At 40.2% G+C, this 18405-nt stretch overlaps 1 long non-coding RNA gene across 5 annotated transcripts in view; it reads right to left on the reverse strand.

Annotated features, from left to right (window-relative positions):
* The window catches only part of LOC138762637 (uncharacterized), a 130075-nt gene that overhangs the window by 80267 nt on the left and 31403 nt on the right, over positions 1 to 18405 (reverse strand). For 3 of the 5 annotated variants that reach the window (XR_011357004.1, XR_011357002.1, XR_011357005.1), the window contains exon 3: positions 8923 to 9041. The exons of the other annotated variants lie outside the window; for them this stretch is intronic. This is a non-coding gene — a long non-coding RNA (uncharacterized lncRNA). The remainder of the gene's footprint in view (positions 1 to 8922; positions 9042 to 18405) is intronic. 5 annotated transcript variants of the gene reach the window in all.

The raw sequence follows: 18405 nt of genomic DNA on the forward strand, positions 1-18405 counted from the left end.
TAAATGTCCTGATTCATGAAGACAAGCATTCCACATCCACTAAATGTCCTGATTCATGAAGACAAGCATTCCACATCCACTAAACATCCTGATTCATGAAGACAAGCATTCCACATCCACTAAATGTCCTGATTCATGAAGACAAGCATTCAACATCCACTAAATGTCCTGATTCATGAAGACAAGCATTCCACATCCACTAAATGTCCTGATTCATGAAGACAAGCATTCCACATCCACTAAATGTCCTGATTCATGAAGACAAGCATTCCACATCCACTAAATGTCCTGATTCATGAAGACAAGCATTCCACATCCACTAAATGTCTTGATTCATGAAGACAAGCATTCCACATCCACTAAACGTCCTGATTCTTGAAGACAAGCATTCCACATCCACTAAACGTCCTGATTCATGAAGGCAAGCATTCCACATCCACTAAACGTCCTGATTCATGAAGACAAGCATTCCACATCCACTAAACGTCCTGATTCATGAAGGCAAGCATTCCACATCCACTAAACGTCCTGATTCATGAAGACAAGCATTCCACATCCACTAAACGTCCTGATTCATGAAGACAAGCATTCCACATCCACTAAATGTCCTGATTCATGAAGACAAGCATTCCACATCCACTAAATGTCCTGATTCATAAAGAAAAGCATTCCACATCCACTAAACGTCCTGATTCTTGAAGACAAGCATTCCACATCCACTAAATGTCCTGATTCATGAAGACAAGCATTCCACATCCACTAAACGTCCTGATTCATGAAGACAAGCATTCCACATCCACTAAACGTCCTGATTCATGAAGACAAGCATTCCACATCCACTAAATGTCCTGATTCATGAAGACAAGCATTCCACATCCACTAAACGTCCTGATTCATGAAGACCAGCATTCCACATCCACTAAACGTCCTGATTCATGAAGACAAGCATTCCACATCCACTAATTGTCCTGATTCATGATGACAAGCATTCCACATCCACTAAACGTCCTGATTCATGAAGACAAGCATTCCACATCCACTAAATGTCCTGATTCATGAAGACAAGCATTCCACATCCACTAAATGTCCTGATTCATGAAGACAAGCATTCCACATCCACTAAACGTCCTGATTCATGAAGACAAGCATTCCACATCCACTGAATGTCCTGATTCATGAAGACAAGCATTCCACATCCACTAAACGTCCTGATTCATGAACACAAGCATTCCACATCCACTAAACGTCCTGATTCATGAAGACAAGCATTCCACATCCACTAAATGTCCTGATTCATGAAGACAAGCATTCCACATTCACTAAACGTCATGATTCATGAAGACAAGCATTCCACATCCACTAAATGTCCTGATTCATGAAGACAATCATTCCACATCCACTAAACGTCCTGATTCATGAAGACAAGCATTCCACATCCACTAAATGTCCTGATTCATGAAGACAAGCATTCCACATCCACTAAACCTCCTGATTCATGAACACAAGCATTCCACATCCACTAAACGTCCTGATTCATGAAGACAAGCATTCCACATCCACTAAATGTCCTGATTCATGAAGACAAGCATTCCACATTCACTAAACGTCCTGATTCATGAAGACAAGCATTCCACATCCACTAAATGTCCTGATTCATGAAGACGAGCATTCCACATCCATTAAACGTCCTGATTCATGTAGACAAGCATTCCACATCCACTAAATGTCCTGATTCATGAAGACAAGCATTCCACATCCACTAAACGTCCTGATTCATGAAGACAAGCATTCCACATCCACTAAACGTCCTGATTAATGAAGACAAGCATTCCACATCCACTAAATGTCCTGATTCATGAAGTCGAGCATTCCACATGCACTAAATGTCCTGATTCAAGAAGACAAGCATTCCACATCCACTAAACGTCCTGATTCATGAAGACAAGCATTCCACATACACTAAACGTCCTGATTCATGAAGACAAGCATTCCACATCCACTAAATGTCCTGATTCATGAAGACAAGCATTCCACATCCACTAAATGTCCTGATTCATAAAGAAAAGCATTCCACATCCACTAAATGTCCTGATTCTTGAAGACAAGCATTGCACATCCACTAAATGTCCTGATTCATGAAGACAAGCATTCCACATCCACTAAACGTCCTGATTCATGAACACAAGCATTCCACATCCACTAAACGTCCTGATTCATGAAGACAAGCATTCCACATCCACTAAATGTCCTGATTCATGAAGACAAGCATTCCACATCCACTAAATGTCCTGATTCATGAAGACAAGCATTCCACATCCACTAAACATCCTGATTCATGAAGACAAGCATTCCACATCCACTAATTGTCCTGATTCATGATGACAAGCATTCCACATCCACTAAACGTCCTGATTCATGAAGACAAGCATTCCACATCCACTAAATGTCCTGATTCATGAAGACAAGCATTCCACATCCACTAAATGTCCTGATTCATGAAGACAAGCATTCCACATCCACTAAACGTCCTGATTCATGAAGACAAGCATTCCACATCCACTAAATGTCCTGATTCATGAAGACAAGCATTCCACATCCACTAAATGTCCTGATTCATGAAGACAAGCATTCCACATCCACTAAACGTCCTGATTCATGAAGACAAGCATTCCACATTCACTAAACGTCATGATTCATGAAGACAAGCATTCCACATCCACTAAATGTCCTGATTCATGAAGACAAGCATTCCACATCCATTAAACGTCCTGATTCATGAAGACCAGCATTCCACATCCACTAAACGTCCTGATTCATGAAGACAAGCATTCCACATCCACTAAATGTCCTGATTCATGAAGACAAGCATTCCACATCCACTAAATGTCCTGATTCATGAAGACAAGCATTCCACATCCACTAAACGTCCTGATTCATGAAGACAAGCATTCCACATCCACTAAACGTCCTGATTCATGAAGACAAGCATTCCACATCCACTAAATGTCCTGATTCATGAAGACAAGCATTCCACATCCACTAAATGTCCTGATTCATGAAGACAAGCATTCCACATCCACTAAATGTCCTGATTCATAAAGACAAGCATTCCACATCCACTAAATGTCCTGATTCATGAAGACAAGCATTCCACATCCACTAAACGTCCTGATTCATGAAGACAAGCATTCCACATCCACTAAATGTCCTGATTCATGAAGACAAGCATTCCAAATCCACTAAATGTGCTGATTCATGAAGACAAGCATTCCACATCCACTAAACGTCCTGATTCATGAAGACAAGCATTCCACATCCACTAAACGTCCTGATTCATGAAGACAAGCATTCCACATCCACTAAACGTCCTGATTCATGAAGACAAGCATTCCACATCCACTAAATGTCCTGATTCATGAAGACAAGCATTCCACATCCACTAAATGTCCTGATTCATGAAGACAAGCATTCCACATCCACTAAACGTCCTGATTAATGAAGACAAGCATTCCACATCCACTAAATGTCCTGATTCATGAAGACAAGCATTCCACATCCACTAAATGTCCTGATTCATGAAGACAAGCATTCCACATCCACTAAATGTCCTGATTCATGAAGACAAGCATTCCACATCCACTAAACGTCCTGATCGATGAAGGAAAGCATACCATACACATCCACTGACCTTTGCTTCTGGGTTACGATGATTCTTTTTCTTGAAATAATCTGTGATTATGGTTTAGTCACTTGAGAGTGAAAGTGTAAAAATAAAGAAATAGACCCTCATTCTCCTGTGTCCTAAATCTTTCTCAATCCTTCATAAGGACATTATTAAATCAATTGATGAATCATCCTCATCAACATAACCTAGTGCTTTATAATTTGAATGGAGCATTCGTGCATATCCAACAATGGGCCACCCAGGAGCTCTTCTTGTGAAATAAGTGTGCAAAGAAACTACATTTTAAATTTTTTAATTTAATTTAGACGTACAGCACAGTAACAGGCAATTTTGGCCCACAAATACATGCTGCCCAATTTACAACCAATTAACCTACACCACCAGTACATTTCGAACGGTGGGAGGAAATTGGAGCCCCCAGGGAAAATCCAAGCAGACACAGGGAGAACATACAAACTCCTTAGTATCCATGGTCCCGGTGCTGTAAAAGGCATTGTGCTAACTGCTATGCCAACCGTGCCGTCCCAGCGGAGAAGAAATGAATACGGTGGTTACTCTTTTATAATGTCACATTAACTTTTTCCTTTTGATTTTTCTTTTTCAAGGTCATTACTTTGAGGAGAGTAACACAAACTTGATCACCACTGCTGAAGTAAATCAGAAGGTTTCACTGAATGTCAGGAAAATTATACAAATATTTGTGTGTATGTTTGCAGTTTTATGCTTTTGTGAGGGATCTGATTATACATTAAATGCAAATCTCACAATACAGAGTGGGAACTTTAATCAATGAATTAACCTTTAATCAAAGGGTACATCCACCTATAGAGGTGGAAACATCCCTCTGTTGGCGCATCATCCTAATTATAACCTTACTTCACAAACCCAATTATCCACCCATTTCAACCAAATAGAAAGAGAGACACTATAATGCGAGAGAAGTGAAAATATCTTATACAGACCAAGAACATAGGAAGAAAATGTAATTAATTCAGCCCGTCACATCAACTTCACCAATCAATAAGATTATGGCTGATCAATAAACTTGGCATCAATTTCTTGCTCTACCCCATAATTCCTTGATTCCCATCTATGTCTTGAGCAACACCAAGGCAGCAGACAATAATGAGTATCCACCATATTTTTCACCACGTTGATTTCAGAGATGAGGGGGTTAGCCAATGAGCAGAGACTGAGTTGTCTGGGGCAGTATTCGCTGGAACTTAAAAGAATGAGAGTGGATCTGAAAGAAACATAGAAAATTATGAAAGGCTTAGATAAGACAGGGGTAGGGAAGTTGTTTCCATTGGTCGGGGAGTCTAGAACGAGGGGACATAGCCTCAAGATTCAGGGTAGTAGTTCAGGATGGAGATGAGAAGGAACTGCTTTTCCCAGAGGGTGGTGAATCTCTGGAATCTGCTGCCCATTGAAGTAGTGAAGTCTACCTTAGTAAATATATTTAAGACAAGGTTGGATAGATTTTTACAGTTAAGGAAAGACAGGTAAGTGGAGATGAGCCTATCATCAGATCAGCCATCATATTGAATAGCGGACCAGGCTTGACAAGCCAGATGGCTCCTATTTCTTATATTCTTGCCACACATTAATGTCTCAGAATGTTGACTTGTTGATTACATTTCCAGCTTTAATCCTTTTTTCTTCCATCAGAATGAATGTGAAGGAGTACAGAGTTTGTGAAAGTTATTGAAAATGCTGATGACGAATTCCAGGTAGTTCTGGGCTAGTGTTTGTATACGAGTGGGTCTTTGTATTCCATGCCAGATAAAACATGGCATTACTCTAAACATATACATATCTTATCCTCCAGTAGTTGCTAACTAACATTCATCTCCACTTATTTTTTTGTCCTGAATTCTCTTTAACATGGTATTGTTGTCACAGAGACTGACCATTTACTGAGTAAAAGCCCTTCCTTATTGGCACTCAAATGATTCAGGTGCATCAAATCCCAAAATAATGAAGAAGAGGGTGAAGGAATTATAATCAATGACTGCTACCCTTGCTCTTCCATTTTATCAATATACTAATTAGAGTATGGCACGGATGGCAGTCTCTTCAATCTGAGGCGCCTGCAAGCTCACACCAAGACACAAGAGCAACTTGTCCGTGAACTACTCTTTGCAGACGATGCCGCTTTAGTTGCCCATTCAGAGCCAGCTCTTCAGCGCTTGACGTCCTGTTTTGCGGAAACTGCCAAAATGTTTGGCCTGGAAGTCAGCCTGAAGAAAACTGAGGTCCTCCATCAGCCAGCTCCCCACCATGACTACCAGCCCCCCCACATCTCCATCGGGCACACAAAACTCAAAACGGTCAACCAGTTTACCTATCTCGGCTGCACCATTTCATCAGATGCAAGGATCAACAATGAGATAGACAACAGACTCGCCAAGGCAAATAGCGCCTTTGGAAGACTACACAATAGAGTCTGGAAAAACACCCAACTGAAAAACCTCACAAAGATAAGCATATACAGAGCCGTTGTCATACCCACACTCCTGTTCGACTCCGAATCATGGGTCCTCTACCGGCACCACCTACGGCTCCTAGAACGCTTCCACCAGCGTTGTCTCCGCTCCATCCTCAACATCCATTGGAGCTCTTTCATCCCTAACGTCGAAGTACTCGAGATGGCAGAGGTCGACAGCATCGAGTCCACGCTGCTGAAGATCCAGCTGCGCTGGGTGGGTCACGTCTCCAGAATGGAGGACCATCGCCTTCCCAAGATCGTGTTATATGGCGAGCTCTCCACTGGCCACCGTGACAGAGGTGCACCAAAGAAAAGGTACAAGGACTGCCTAAAGAAATCTCTTGGTGCCTGCCACATTGACCACCGCCAGTGGGCTGATATCGCCTCAAACCGTGCATCTTGGCGACTCACAATTTGGCGGGCATCAACCTCCTTTGAAGAAGACCGCAGAGCCCACCTCACTGACAAAAGGCAAAGGAGGAAAAACCCAACACCCAACCCCAACCAACCAATTTCCCCCTGCAGCCGCTGCAACCGCGTCTGCCTGTCCCACATCGGACTGGTCAGCCACAAACGAGCCTGCAGCTGACGTGGACTTTTACCCCCTCCATAAATCTTCGTCCGCGAAGCCAAGCCAAAGAATTAGAGTATGATTAGTCACAGTCTCAAAGGGAATGTGTTTTACTAAAACATCCTTTACATTCAGTCATGCACTTTTCCACTGACCTTGCTGTTATATTCATGCCTCTTGAATTGAAGGTTTTTTTTTAAAAAAAATTAGACATATAACATTTATAACATGGTCTTACTGCCAGCTAGGAAGATGGACTCACAGCAGTGACGCTAATAGATTGCTGCTTTCAGCCAGTACATCCATAACTTGAATTACAGTCTGCATTAGGTAATAAATTGTTGGGAAATTTATTACAATAAAAAGTTCAATCATACTGCAGGCTGTATCCTGTAAACCTCGTATGTGTGTGCAGAATTTATATCAATGAATTTGCACGATTTGAAATCCACACGCTGAGCAAACAGCACAAGTTTTGTCTTTCAATTAAATCAATCAGCAGTTGCAGAGGATGTTTTTTTCCCCACTCCTGCTTTCACCGTCAACAATTCTTGTTGGAAGTAAATACACAAAAGTACTGGGGAAATTCAGTTGGTCCCACAGCATCCTTAGGAGGAAAAGATGCACAACCAATATTTTGGGCTTGAGCTCTTCATCAAGATATGAGTAAAGAGCAGGAAGGCACCTGAATCAAAAGGTAGAAAGAGGAGGGAAGAAGAGGCAGGAGAAGAGCTCAGGCCAACAGGCAAGAGGACATGGATAGGAGGGCAGGAAAGAAAAGCTGAGAATTGATGGGGGGGGTGGGGGGAATAGCTTCCAGAGCTGGAAGAAAGGAATCAGAGGGAAAGGGAGAGCAACAAGGGATGGGAGCTAGAGGAAAGAAGACATAGGGACAGGGAGTGAGTGAGATGGGGGTGGGGCTTAATAGTAACAGGAGAGGTCAATGTTAATGTCATCTGGTTGGAGGATGCTCAGACAGAATTCGAAAGGGTTGTTCCTCAAATTTGCAGGTGGTCTCAGTTGGGTAATGCACGATACCATTAACAGACTTATCAGCAATGGAAATGGGTGGGTGGGTTGGGGGGGGGGGGATTGAAAATGGTTGTCATTGGGAGATCCCCACTATTATAGCAGATAGAGTGAAGGTGCTCAACAAAGTGATCTGCCAGTCTGTCTCTAGTACAGGAGGCCACAGTGGGAGCACTGGATACAGAGTAGATGACTGCTTCAGATTCACTAGTGAAGTACTGCCCAACTGAAATCACATGCAAATTGAAGGAACAAAACCTCATATTCTGTCTTGGCACCCTCCAACCAAAAGGCATTAATATTAACTTTTCTGGTTTCCAATGTCTCCTCGCCCACCCGTTTCTTGCTCTCTATATCCCCATATCTCTTTCCTCCAACTCCCCACCACTTGTCTCTCTCTTTTTCCATGCTCTTCTGTCTCCTTTCCTTCAGGTCTGCATTCACAGAGACAACCACTCCCCCCCCCACCCCCCCCCCCACCCCGCCCAGCCTCAGCTGAATTCTCCACTTTTCTTTCCTGCTCTCCTATCCTTGTTCCCCTATGGCCTCTTGTCTGTTGGCCTGTGCTCTTCACCCTGCCCCTTCTACCCTCCTCCCCCTGACCTTTTTAATTGAGTTGTCTGTCTGCTTTTTGCTGATACCTTGATGAAGGGCCCAAGCCCGAAACTTTGGCTATACATCTTTGCCTCCTATTGGCTCTGCAGGGCCTGCTGAGTTTCTCCAGCACTTTTGTGTATTTACCACAACTTCACACTATTCGTGCTAGAAGACAACTTCATGGGTCTGAGCATCCTTCTGTTCAAGTGACATTTCAGCTTCTAACTCCTCATTTTCTTGAGACTTTTAAAGGGAAACATCATAACCAAGGAGTGCTCAGATTCAATGGATTATATGTTTAGATTTTGTGGTCTGTACTGCCCAAATTGAGAGTAAGTGCCAAGGTGGATTCCCCCCACCCCTTGAAATTTGAATTAGGTTTACAGGCACATTGCAAGGGACTTCGATCACCTCTATGTCCTACAGCCCAATAAATTTGCATATAAATTTAACAGTAGTAATACCATATTATATAAGCTTTGGAATACTGTCTTAACAAGTTTGGTAACTGCAGATAAAAATAAGAACGACAAGTAACATTCTTGCACTCACAGTTTAATCAGTTGTTTTTCAATGTCTTGACATATACTCTCGCTTCTTCAGCCAAGAGGAAATCCATCATCATCGTAAGTGATCCATGGTCAGGCTTGGTAGATTAACCTGTATCAGATCTGTAGAGTATGCAGTTCCCAATTAACATCGTTGAACGTTGCCCAGGCTACTTACACAGTAAGATCGGAGAAAACTTGAGATAGTCATCCCCTTCAGTTTCATCTCACGGTGTTCCCTGGCATGGTATCGGCTGTAGTGTTTGGTGTGCTCAGTCCACCAGTGGCTCTTTATACAGACCAAACCCCTCTTTTAATAAAGCTGATGCAGCATTTTTATTCATGCTGTTGATTCCTTCGGGAAATCCCAATATCCAGATGTCATTTCTCCAGGACCTCGCTTCCAAATCCTCACATCTGTTTTCCAGTTTTATAATATCAGTGGTGAGAGCTTTAATGTTCTATTGTATTTAGCGGATATCATCAGTACACCCTGACATTGAACATTCTATCTCCCCAGCAGTATCTTTAATTTCTCTCAGTCTGATGTCTGTGGATACTTTCTCGGCCACAAATTGCATCTTTACAGTCTGCAGCTCAATTTAAGGGCAGCCAGTTCTTCTCCAATATATATTCTTATTTCCATTTTAATAGTCTTCACAATGTCTTTATGAAGTTCACTCAGCACTGCTAGCTTTAGCCGTTTGAAGTCAATTACTTATTCTTTCTCGTCTGCCCAGGGAGACAGGATCAGGCGAGGCTGAGGTTTTAGTCAACTTGGTCAGCCTCTGGATCTGCTGCATGCTGTCTCTAATTTTAGCTTTCTTATTAGGCATTTCAAAACTTAAAAATCCACCCATTACTTCAAGGCATGGCCAATTATAATCAAATGGGAGGACACCGCCCAGATTGCTGTTAAATAATACTTTATTAATACAATTCACAGGAGCTCTGTAGGTAGTAATGTGGTGGAACACTGTAATACATGCATTGCACAGGTTGGCCTGCCCCTGATAATGTAACTCCTTCCCCCCCCAGGATTCCTAATAAAGGCAAAACTGCCTAATCCCCTCCCTCAGTATTCCCTTGGAATCAGGCCAACAGCATGTACGATATGCCTGGATTTATAGTGATTAAAGCCTATTAATCTCGACTTCTGATCTGTCAGGTCTAATTGATAGTGCTACATGTAACTTACTCCATCAACTGCTCTCTAGCACCCCAGGATAATATTTCTAACTTTACAATCCTAATCAAACAAGGAGTTCCTTAAGTTATCAATTCTTGGTTGAAAATTCTCTCCTTATCTCCATATTAATTCTACATATAAACTTAAACTGATATCCATCTCTGCTATAGAAAATTCCAAATTTGATTCATCTGATCTAGGCTTCTCATTATTTTATGCACCTCAATTAAATATCTCCTCGATCTTTTCTGTTTTGACAAAAACAAATCTCAACATGTCTAATCATTCTTCATATTTGATGTCCATCAGCATTGCCAATACCATTGTATTTCCTTCCTGTTATGTGGTGACCTGAACTGATTAAGTCCTCCAGATATGGTCTAAGCACAACTACCTACCCTTTGTCAGAAAGGAGAATTATCTTGTATTCCTTTTTAGGCAATTCATCTAACCAATGTTTCCCTGTAGTATTGCAGCATTTCTGCTCAAATGCAACATTTCAATTGGGAGCCCTATCACCATCTCAAATCAATTATGGGTGGGCAAAACAAGCTCACCTTGCCTGTGTGGGCCACTCAGTGGAAATTCATTTTAAAAAGTGATCTGTTTATGGACAGTAGCCAGTTCTGGATAATAATTTAAGTGATTATTAGAAGTAATTTTTGGGAATAAAAAACAGCACAGTAGAATCCACATTATCCGGCACCTACAAAGATCGTTGGTGCCAGAAATGCGATTTTCCGGTTGACTGAGACTCACCCTCTCAATGCCTAACTAATACACCTGGATTAAGAATAAAACCCTTTAAAAGACAAAAGCCACTGTAAAAATATAAAGTAATTGAAAAAAAAATCATTATTGATTTAATTATAAGACATTCACTTTAATCATGTAATTCCTATAACTTACAAAATTTATATTTAAATTCGAACCTTGGTCATTGGCGCTGTAACAGCGTTGTGCTAGCTGCTACGCTAACCTGGCCACCATTATAATTAATCCCCTTCCACCAAGTTCACAGAAAAAACCTTACTCATATACCTAATACTAATAAAAGTAAAGACACACTAGGTAGAGATAGAGAGACACTTTGGGACAATCGCCCTAGCACTGAGTGGCATCAACAAAGACTCTTCATCCTGGTGACCTGGTCAGACCCTCGGCGCAACCCAACTAACATCCATGACAGTGTCCCGGTCAGGCCCTTGAAGCACGTTCCTTGTGTTGACAACCAGACTCACATTCATGCTAGTGTCCCGGTCAGACCATCAGCACACCTTCCCCTAAATATGAACCCCATTCACAAGCACTGTAAAAGGATGGTGCTAGCCACTATACTAACCATGCCGTTGTCATAATTTCTCCCCCCTTCCCCCAAGTTTACAGACAAAATCTTACTAATATAATCATATGCTAATAAGATCAAGAGTTTTAGCAGGCAGGGATAAGGAGACACTTTGGGAGAGTCACCTCAGCGCCGAGCGGCATCAGCCGACTCATCATCTTTGGCGCCACCACTTTATTCGAACACAACTTTATTGAAACTTTATTCAAACAGCTGCTGGGGTGCTCTGCTGGCTGAATGTTTGCTCTCATCTTCACCGAGGGGTTGTGTGTTGCTTCAGAGAACATTTACTTTTACAGTTTTAAACTTTTATTTAAAACTTTATTTATTTCAATGTATTTATTTATTTCCTCGATGTTTTTGCCAATTGCATTTCCAGTTGATTGAATGCTGGACAATGGGGATTTCACTGTATAAGCAAAGAAAAGAGTCGTAGTGTGCATGTGTTATCTTGAAATCTATATTTTTCCACATTCTGATCACGTGTAGTATTTTCACTTTTTAAAAAAAAACTTAAATCAAGTGTCCCAATGTTACACAGTTTAAGTTAATAGACTAACTTTATTCACAAGTCGATGCAATTCTAAAGAGTAAGAAGATTTTATTTTTTTCATTAAAGGAGGACCATTATTAAATCTTTCTTCATTTTCTGGCAGAGTCAGGAATTATGGAAATGCAAGTGATCAATTTATTTGCACTCACCACAACGAGAATAATGGAGACCATCTCCTTTGCAAATATAATGCATGTCTTTTTCATGAAATCACCACTTTAAAACCCAAAAAATCTATTATGCCAAATCAAAGGAAATGTTCCTTTGCAAGGCAGAATGAGGAAATTTAACATCTTGAATGAAACTCAGGCTTTCAATATGAAGCTTGAACTTTATTATCAAATCAAAATATGGTTGATAAAATAATTTTGTCTGTCCCAGAACTTTAGTACTTGTCTGATAGAAAGTTCAGCAAGCTCAAATGATGAGCAGCCAAATAATAGCTTCTTATTCTCTCTCTTTCCAAAGTGCTTTGATGGAAAACTACCAAAAGCTGGATCGTATGCTTAAAGGCTTCCGACGCCAATTACCATTTACACACACAGCAATTGACTGGAACAAAGTCACCAATGCCAAGATTGTCAAAGAGATGGACCTGGCACAGCCATTATAACAGCTTAAAATAGATTCTTTTGTTAATCCTGATTCACATTTGTCATTATATTTAAAAATTAAAGTGCCTGCATAGAAATAAAATTTGATTTTTAACATTTTATGTCCTGTGTGCAAAAGAATAATCAGCATTTATGAAGACAAAGAACTCTTTACATTCTTGGCAAGTTCATCCATAGGGAGAAGAGATCACTCAATTAGAAGTTCAACTTTTGAATGCAAATATCAATTCTGATACTTTTCTTTGTCTCAATCCCAAATGCAAACTAAACCCTCAGCAATAGAACATGGACCTTCGTAAGGGATGCATTTGAAGTCCCGTTAGCAAAAATGATTTTTCATTCTATAATTTAATTTGGATTCAATTTGGTTAGTTACTTGTTTTCTTGGATGAACCATTGCCTAAATGAACTTCTTTGAAATTAATTTAGTCATACAGTTAAAGAGCATGGAAGCAGGCCCTCTGTCCCATGTCCAGATCATTCATCAAGCACTCATTTATGCTAACCCTATCTTATTCTCTCCACATTCTTGTTACTTCTCCCAACATTTGCTAACTCACCAACACACTCACCACAACTTATAATTGCCAATGAACCAACCAAACTGCACACCTCTGGAATATGGAAGGAAACCCAAGGAGCTGTAGGAAACCCACACAGTTTTAAGGAAAACTCCATACAAGCAGCAAAAGAGGATAGGATTAAGATTGGTTTTGCTGAAATTCAGAGGTCTCACATCTACCAGCTGGACCATTGTGACACCAGGTGGAACATCAAGACCAAGGATAGACAAACTAAAGCAAAGCAAAGAGGTCTGCATACTCCTTGATTGAATTAATAAGAAACAATGTTGGAGAAACTCAGCAGGTCAAACAGTGTACTTAATATAGCAAAGATAAAGATATATAACCAACGTTTTGGGCTTGAGCCCTTCATCAAGGTATGAGCAAAATGTAGGCAGGTGCCTGAATAAAATGGTGGAGCAGAAGAATGGGAGGAGGGGCTACCTAAACCCAGCAAGAGCTTCATATTTGAATATTGAAAGTTTTAAAGCTGCAAAGAAATAAATAACATATAATTAGTGCATAATCTTCCGTATTATCAAGACATCCCAAAACATCCGAACCATGGCAAATAATTGAAGAGTTTTAGGTTTTGTGATTGCCTCTTCTCTCTTTTTTTTCTTCTTTCTTCTTTCCTTTGGGGTAGTTTAGAGGGGGTGGGCAGGGTTGGGGAGTGGGGGTTGTAAGGACTATCATTTATTAAAATATCATATCTCTATTATGTTTTTCATATTGTATTTTTATTGTATGGTTTATCATAATTAATAAAAAAAAAGACATCCCAAAACATTTCCCCTTCAATAAATCAAATGTGATGACAGCATTTGTTTTGTACTCTGTAGCCTGCTCTCACAAAAAGCAAAAGAACAATGTTTGGTTCAGTGGAAAACGATAATAGATATATTTTGCCCATGACACCTCTTGAGCATCTTTTAAAAAGTACTTGCTAAGTGGTACATTTCATTGATTTAAATAAGCAAAGATATTTACATTTAATTTCTTAACCAAGACAACCTCTAATTCCTGACAAACCGTGGAATCATAATTTATGGTCCTGAACATGTCACAAAATTCATTGTTTTTGTAGTAGCATCACAGTACAAACATTTATATTAACCATCTTATGAAATAAATTCTAAAAAGTACAAGAAAACAAAGTAAGGCAGTATCTGTGGTTCATTATTCATTCAGAAATCTGATGGCATGGGGAAGAAGCTGTCCTTGTGCCACTGAGTACTTGTCTTCGGGCTCCTGTACCTTTTTCCCAATAGTAGCAGAGTGAAAAGAGCATAGCCTGGGTGGGGTGGGTCCTTGACGATGGAGACTGCTTTCTTAAGATACCGCCTCTTGTAAATGTCCTCAATGAAGTGAAGATTGGTGCCCATGATGTCGCAAGACGAGTTAACAACCCTGTGGAGTTTTTTGATGTCCTGAGCATTGGCCCCTCCATACAAGACAGTGATGCAACCAGCTAGAATGCTCTCCACAGTACACCTGTATAAGTTTTTGGTGACATACCAAATCTCCTCAAACTCCTCACAAAAAGTGTAGCTGCTGACGAACCTTCTTTGTGATTGCATCGACACTTCTCGGAGATGTTGACACCCAGGAATTTAAAGTTCTTGATCCTCTCTGCTGCTGAGCCCTCAATGAGATCTAGTTCATTTTCTCCTGTCTTCCTCAAAGTCCACAGTCATCTCCTTGGTTTTGCTAAGGTTGAGTGCAAGGTTATTAGTGTAACATCATTCAACTAAGCTGCTTTGTCTCCCTCCTGTACGCTTCCTCATTGCTGCTTGTGATCCTGCTGACAACAATGGTGTCATCAGCAAAATTGTTGATAGCAATGGAATTGTGCCTAGCCATACAGTCATGGGTGTATAATGAGTAGAGCAGTGGGCTACGCACACATCCATGCAATGAACATCAGTGAGAAGGAGACATAGTTTCCAATCCGTACTGTGGACTTCTGATGAGAAAGTCAAGGATCCAGATGCAGAGGGACGTGCAGAGACCCAGGGTTTGAGCATATTGACCAGCACTGAGAATAAAGGTGTTGAAGACTGAACTGCAGTCAAGGAAAAGCAGCCATATGTATGAGTTGCTATTTTCTAGATGACCCAGAGCTGAGTGGAGAGCTAGTGATATTGCATCTGCTGTGGAGTGATTGTGACAATAGGCGAATTGCTGTGGGTCTAGTTCTTTGCTTAGGTACGTGTTCATTCTGGCTATGACCAACCTCTCAAAGCACTTAATCACTGGGAGATAGTTGTTGAGGCAGGACACTCTGATTTTCTTGGGTACCAGGATGACTGATTCCCCTTATGAAGTAGATGGAAACCTACTAGTGCAGTAGTGAGAGACTTCTGTGTCACATAGAACTGATATCTTAAATTATCTATTCAAGTCCTATTAAAGCAGTTTAATTTACAGGAAAGGTTCAACTGAGGCAATGACACCTGAATGAATAAGGTCAATGTACAGCTTTTCAATGGGATTAAAAGGAAAAGCATTGCAGGTACTCTCAGATCATTGACTAAAATTAGCTGTGGTTAAGATAATTTAGGACTAATTTAGGACTGCATCAGCTTCTGCATGTTGGATTGTCTCAACTTGTTGCAGTCTTTTCAGTGCACAGTCAAACCACACAGCAACATTCATGAACACATTAGCTTCTGTGTCAGCTTTTAACAGTGAATGGTTGTCATCAGGGTACCACAATAATGTCGGGGGTGGGGGGGGGGGTGCAGAAATCACATTCCAGTATTTATCACATTCAAGTATTTATGGGTTTATGAGGATGAGGTCCTTTCTGAATTGAACAGTTTTCTTCCATTCAGCACAGTTGGAAGTGCAAAATCCCCATGACTTACCATCAAATGCGAAATGACACAGCTCATTGATCCATCCGAGAAACATTTTGTGCCACAAAAATAAAATTCAAGCCATACGGCAAATTTTTGGACAGAGAAACAGTTTCAAGAAGTTTTCTAAGAGAAAAGAAGGGAATTCCAGAGTTAAGAGCCTTGGCCACTGAAAACAGGCATACATGGGGAATGATTAAATCTGGTGATGATTGGGAAGTCAGAACTGGAAGACCTCAGATGTCTAAGAAAATTATAGAAGGTGAATACAGGCATTAAGAGTAGTAGGATTGTGGAGAAATGTGATAACATACTCAAGAATTTTAGAATTGGGACACTAATTAACTAGCAGCTGATACAATGAGTGATCACAGGGATGATAGGTGGAAACAGTGTGAGCAAGGGCAGATGATGGGCATCAGAATGACCAAGTTTCTACAGGTTGGAATGGGAAAGATTGACCCATAATCCACTGAAATAATGGAGGCTGGAAGTAATGCTGCATGGCACAGTGTTAGTACTGCTCCCTCACAGCCCCAACCAAGAATCTGACAAGTTATAGTCAACAAAGGTTGGGGCACAGTTATGAGATAAAGTTGTTTGTGCACTTGTGGAAACTGATACTGGATAATATTTATGAAAAGTATAATGTAAATGAAAAATAGTTGAAGTTGAAGATAAAAATTCAGGGGACAGTAGAGATTATGTTGATGATACAGAAACGAAGGCTTTGCAGGGATTTCTTTGCTTGTCTGGTGACATAAATAAATGCAAATTTAATACTGGAACCTCTGTCAAATCACTTGACACAAGATCATTTGTTATCAAGTGTTTCTATTAGAACTAGAAGGACAAGTCATCCTTCTGTCTATTGATTCATTCCTGCACTGAGTACAGAGGTGTCTGGACTGAATGTGTTGAGAAAACCATCTTTTAGCCTTTAATAAGTTGCACCTATTTATGGCTTTTGGTTCAATTGGACAAAGCATCCATAGCTGGAAACTTAACTGTGGACAGGAAATTTACTGAGATTAGTTTTGTAATGGATTTGTATTAATATCAATCTTTAAAGTTAAAATCTTTAGTTATAAAATATATATTTCTTAGTTCATTTGTGTGGATTTGGATATAGGGAAACACACTAATTCTTTGAAATGGCAGATGGAAAGCCATTTGTGAAGACAAAAAATCTGTTAATGTGTTGTTCTGCTCGAAGCTTGTTTGCTTGAAAGGACTGCTAATTCAGAATTGCAAACAGTCAAAAGTTTTGCGCCTGTTCTCCATTGAGAACTCAAATCAATAGGTGTTTGCTGGAGAAACAGCTGAGTACACAAGAAAATCATTTGCTGGTTGAGCTGTGCAGATGGATTGGAGTCTGATCCACAAACTTCTGGAAGAGATGCTTTTAGCATATACATATGAATTAATTTTGAAGGACTTGGAAGTCAGAAATGATGTCACGTGTCATGTGATGAGGCATTTTGGAAAAACATATTTCTGAACAAGAGGCATTTTGAAGAAAGAAGATGCCTGGCCATACTATAGGTAACATATTGTGGGAAGCAGTGGCTTGGCTATCCATTAAGTAACACTGGATTAAGATGCAGTAACAAAAAGAGGAACAACAACAAGTGGCTTTGAAGAATTTAGCCACTTCGCTGTCTCTTTGAAAAGAGGACATATTTTTACTGTGTCCATTTTTGTACGGCCACTTCATTTAGCCCTTGTCTGGGTTTGTGAAATCATCATGGAAGAAAATATCCACTTCACTCTCTTTGAAAAGAGGACAGATTCATCGTGTGGATACACAGATTCTGAAATCTCCATGCAAGAGAGAAATATCATTCGTATGAAGAAACATTGCTCTGAACATAACGCAACAAGAAATCTGTGAGTTTTAAAGGGGTTTGATAACTTGATGTTTCAAAATATTTCATAATTTATTTCGAGAAACAATTTAAAGAAATCTGATGCTTCATACTTATTCCATAATTGCTTTTGAACAGCAGTAAAGACTGAGTTTCAACACAAAGCTTTCTGAGACTGAACTTTAAAATCATCTCTTCAGAATCAAGCTTAAACTGTAATGGCTTTAGTTTTGCCACATACAAATGTATATACATTTGCGCTTAGTGGAGTTAAATTAGAGTTAAGTTTAGAGTTAAGTAAGAAGTGTTATGTTATTAATAATTTAAATTATTTTTTAAAATACCATTGTCCATGGCTTATATCCATTGCTGCTGATTTAATGCAACAGGTCTACGGCGGATGCCATCTCACTGGCTCTACACAAAGCCCTGGAACACTTGGACAGCAAGGATGCATACAGATCAGGATGCTCTTTATCAACTACAGTTCAACA

Source organism: Narcine bancroftii, chromosome 5 (genome assembly GCF_036971445.1).
Source record: "Narcine bancroftii isolate sNarBan1 chromosome 5, sNarBan1.hap1, whole genome shotgun sequence".
Lineage (NCBI taxonomy): Eukaryota > Metazoa > Chordata > Chondrichthyes > Torpediniformes > Narcinidae > Narcine > Narcine bancroftii.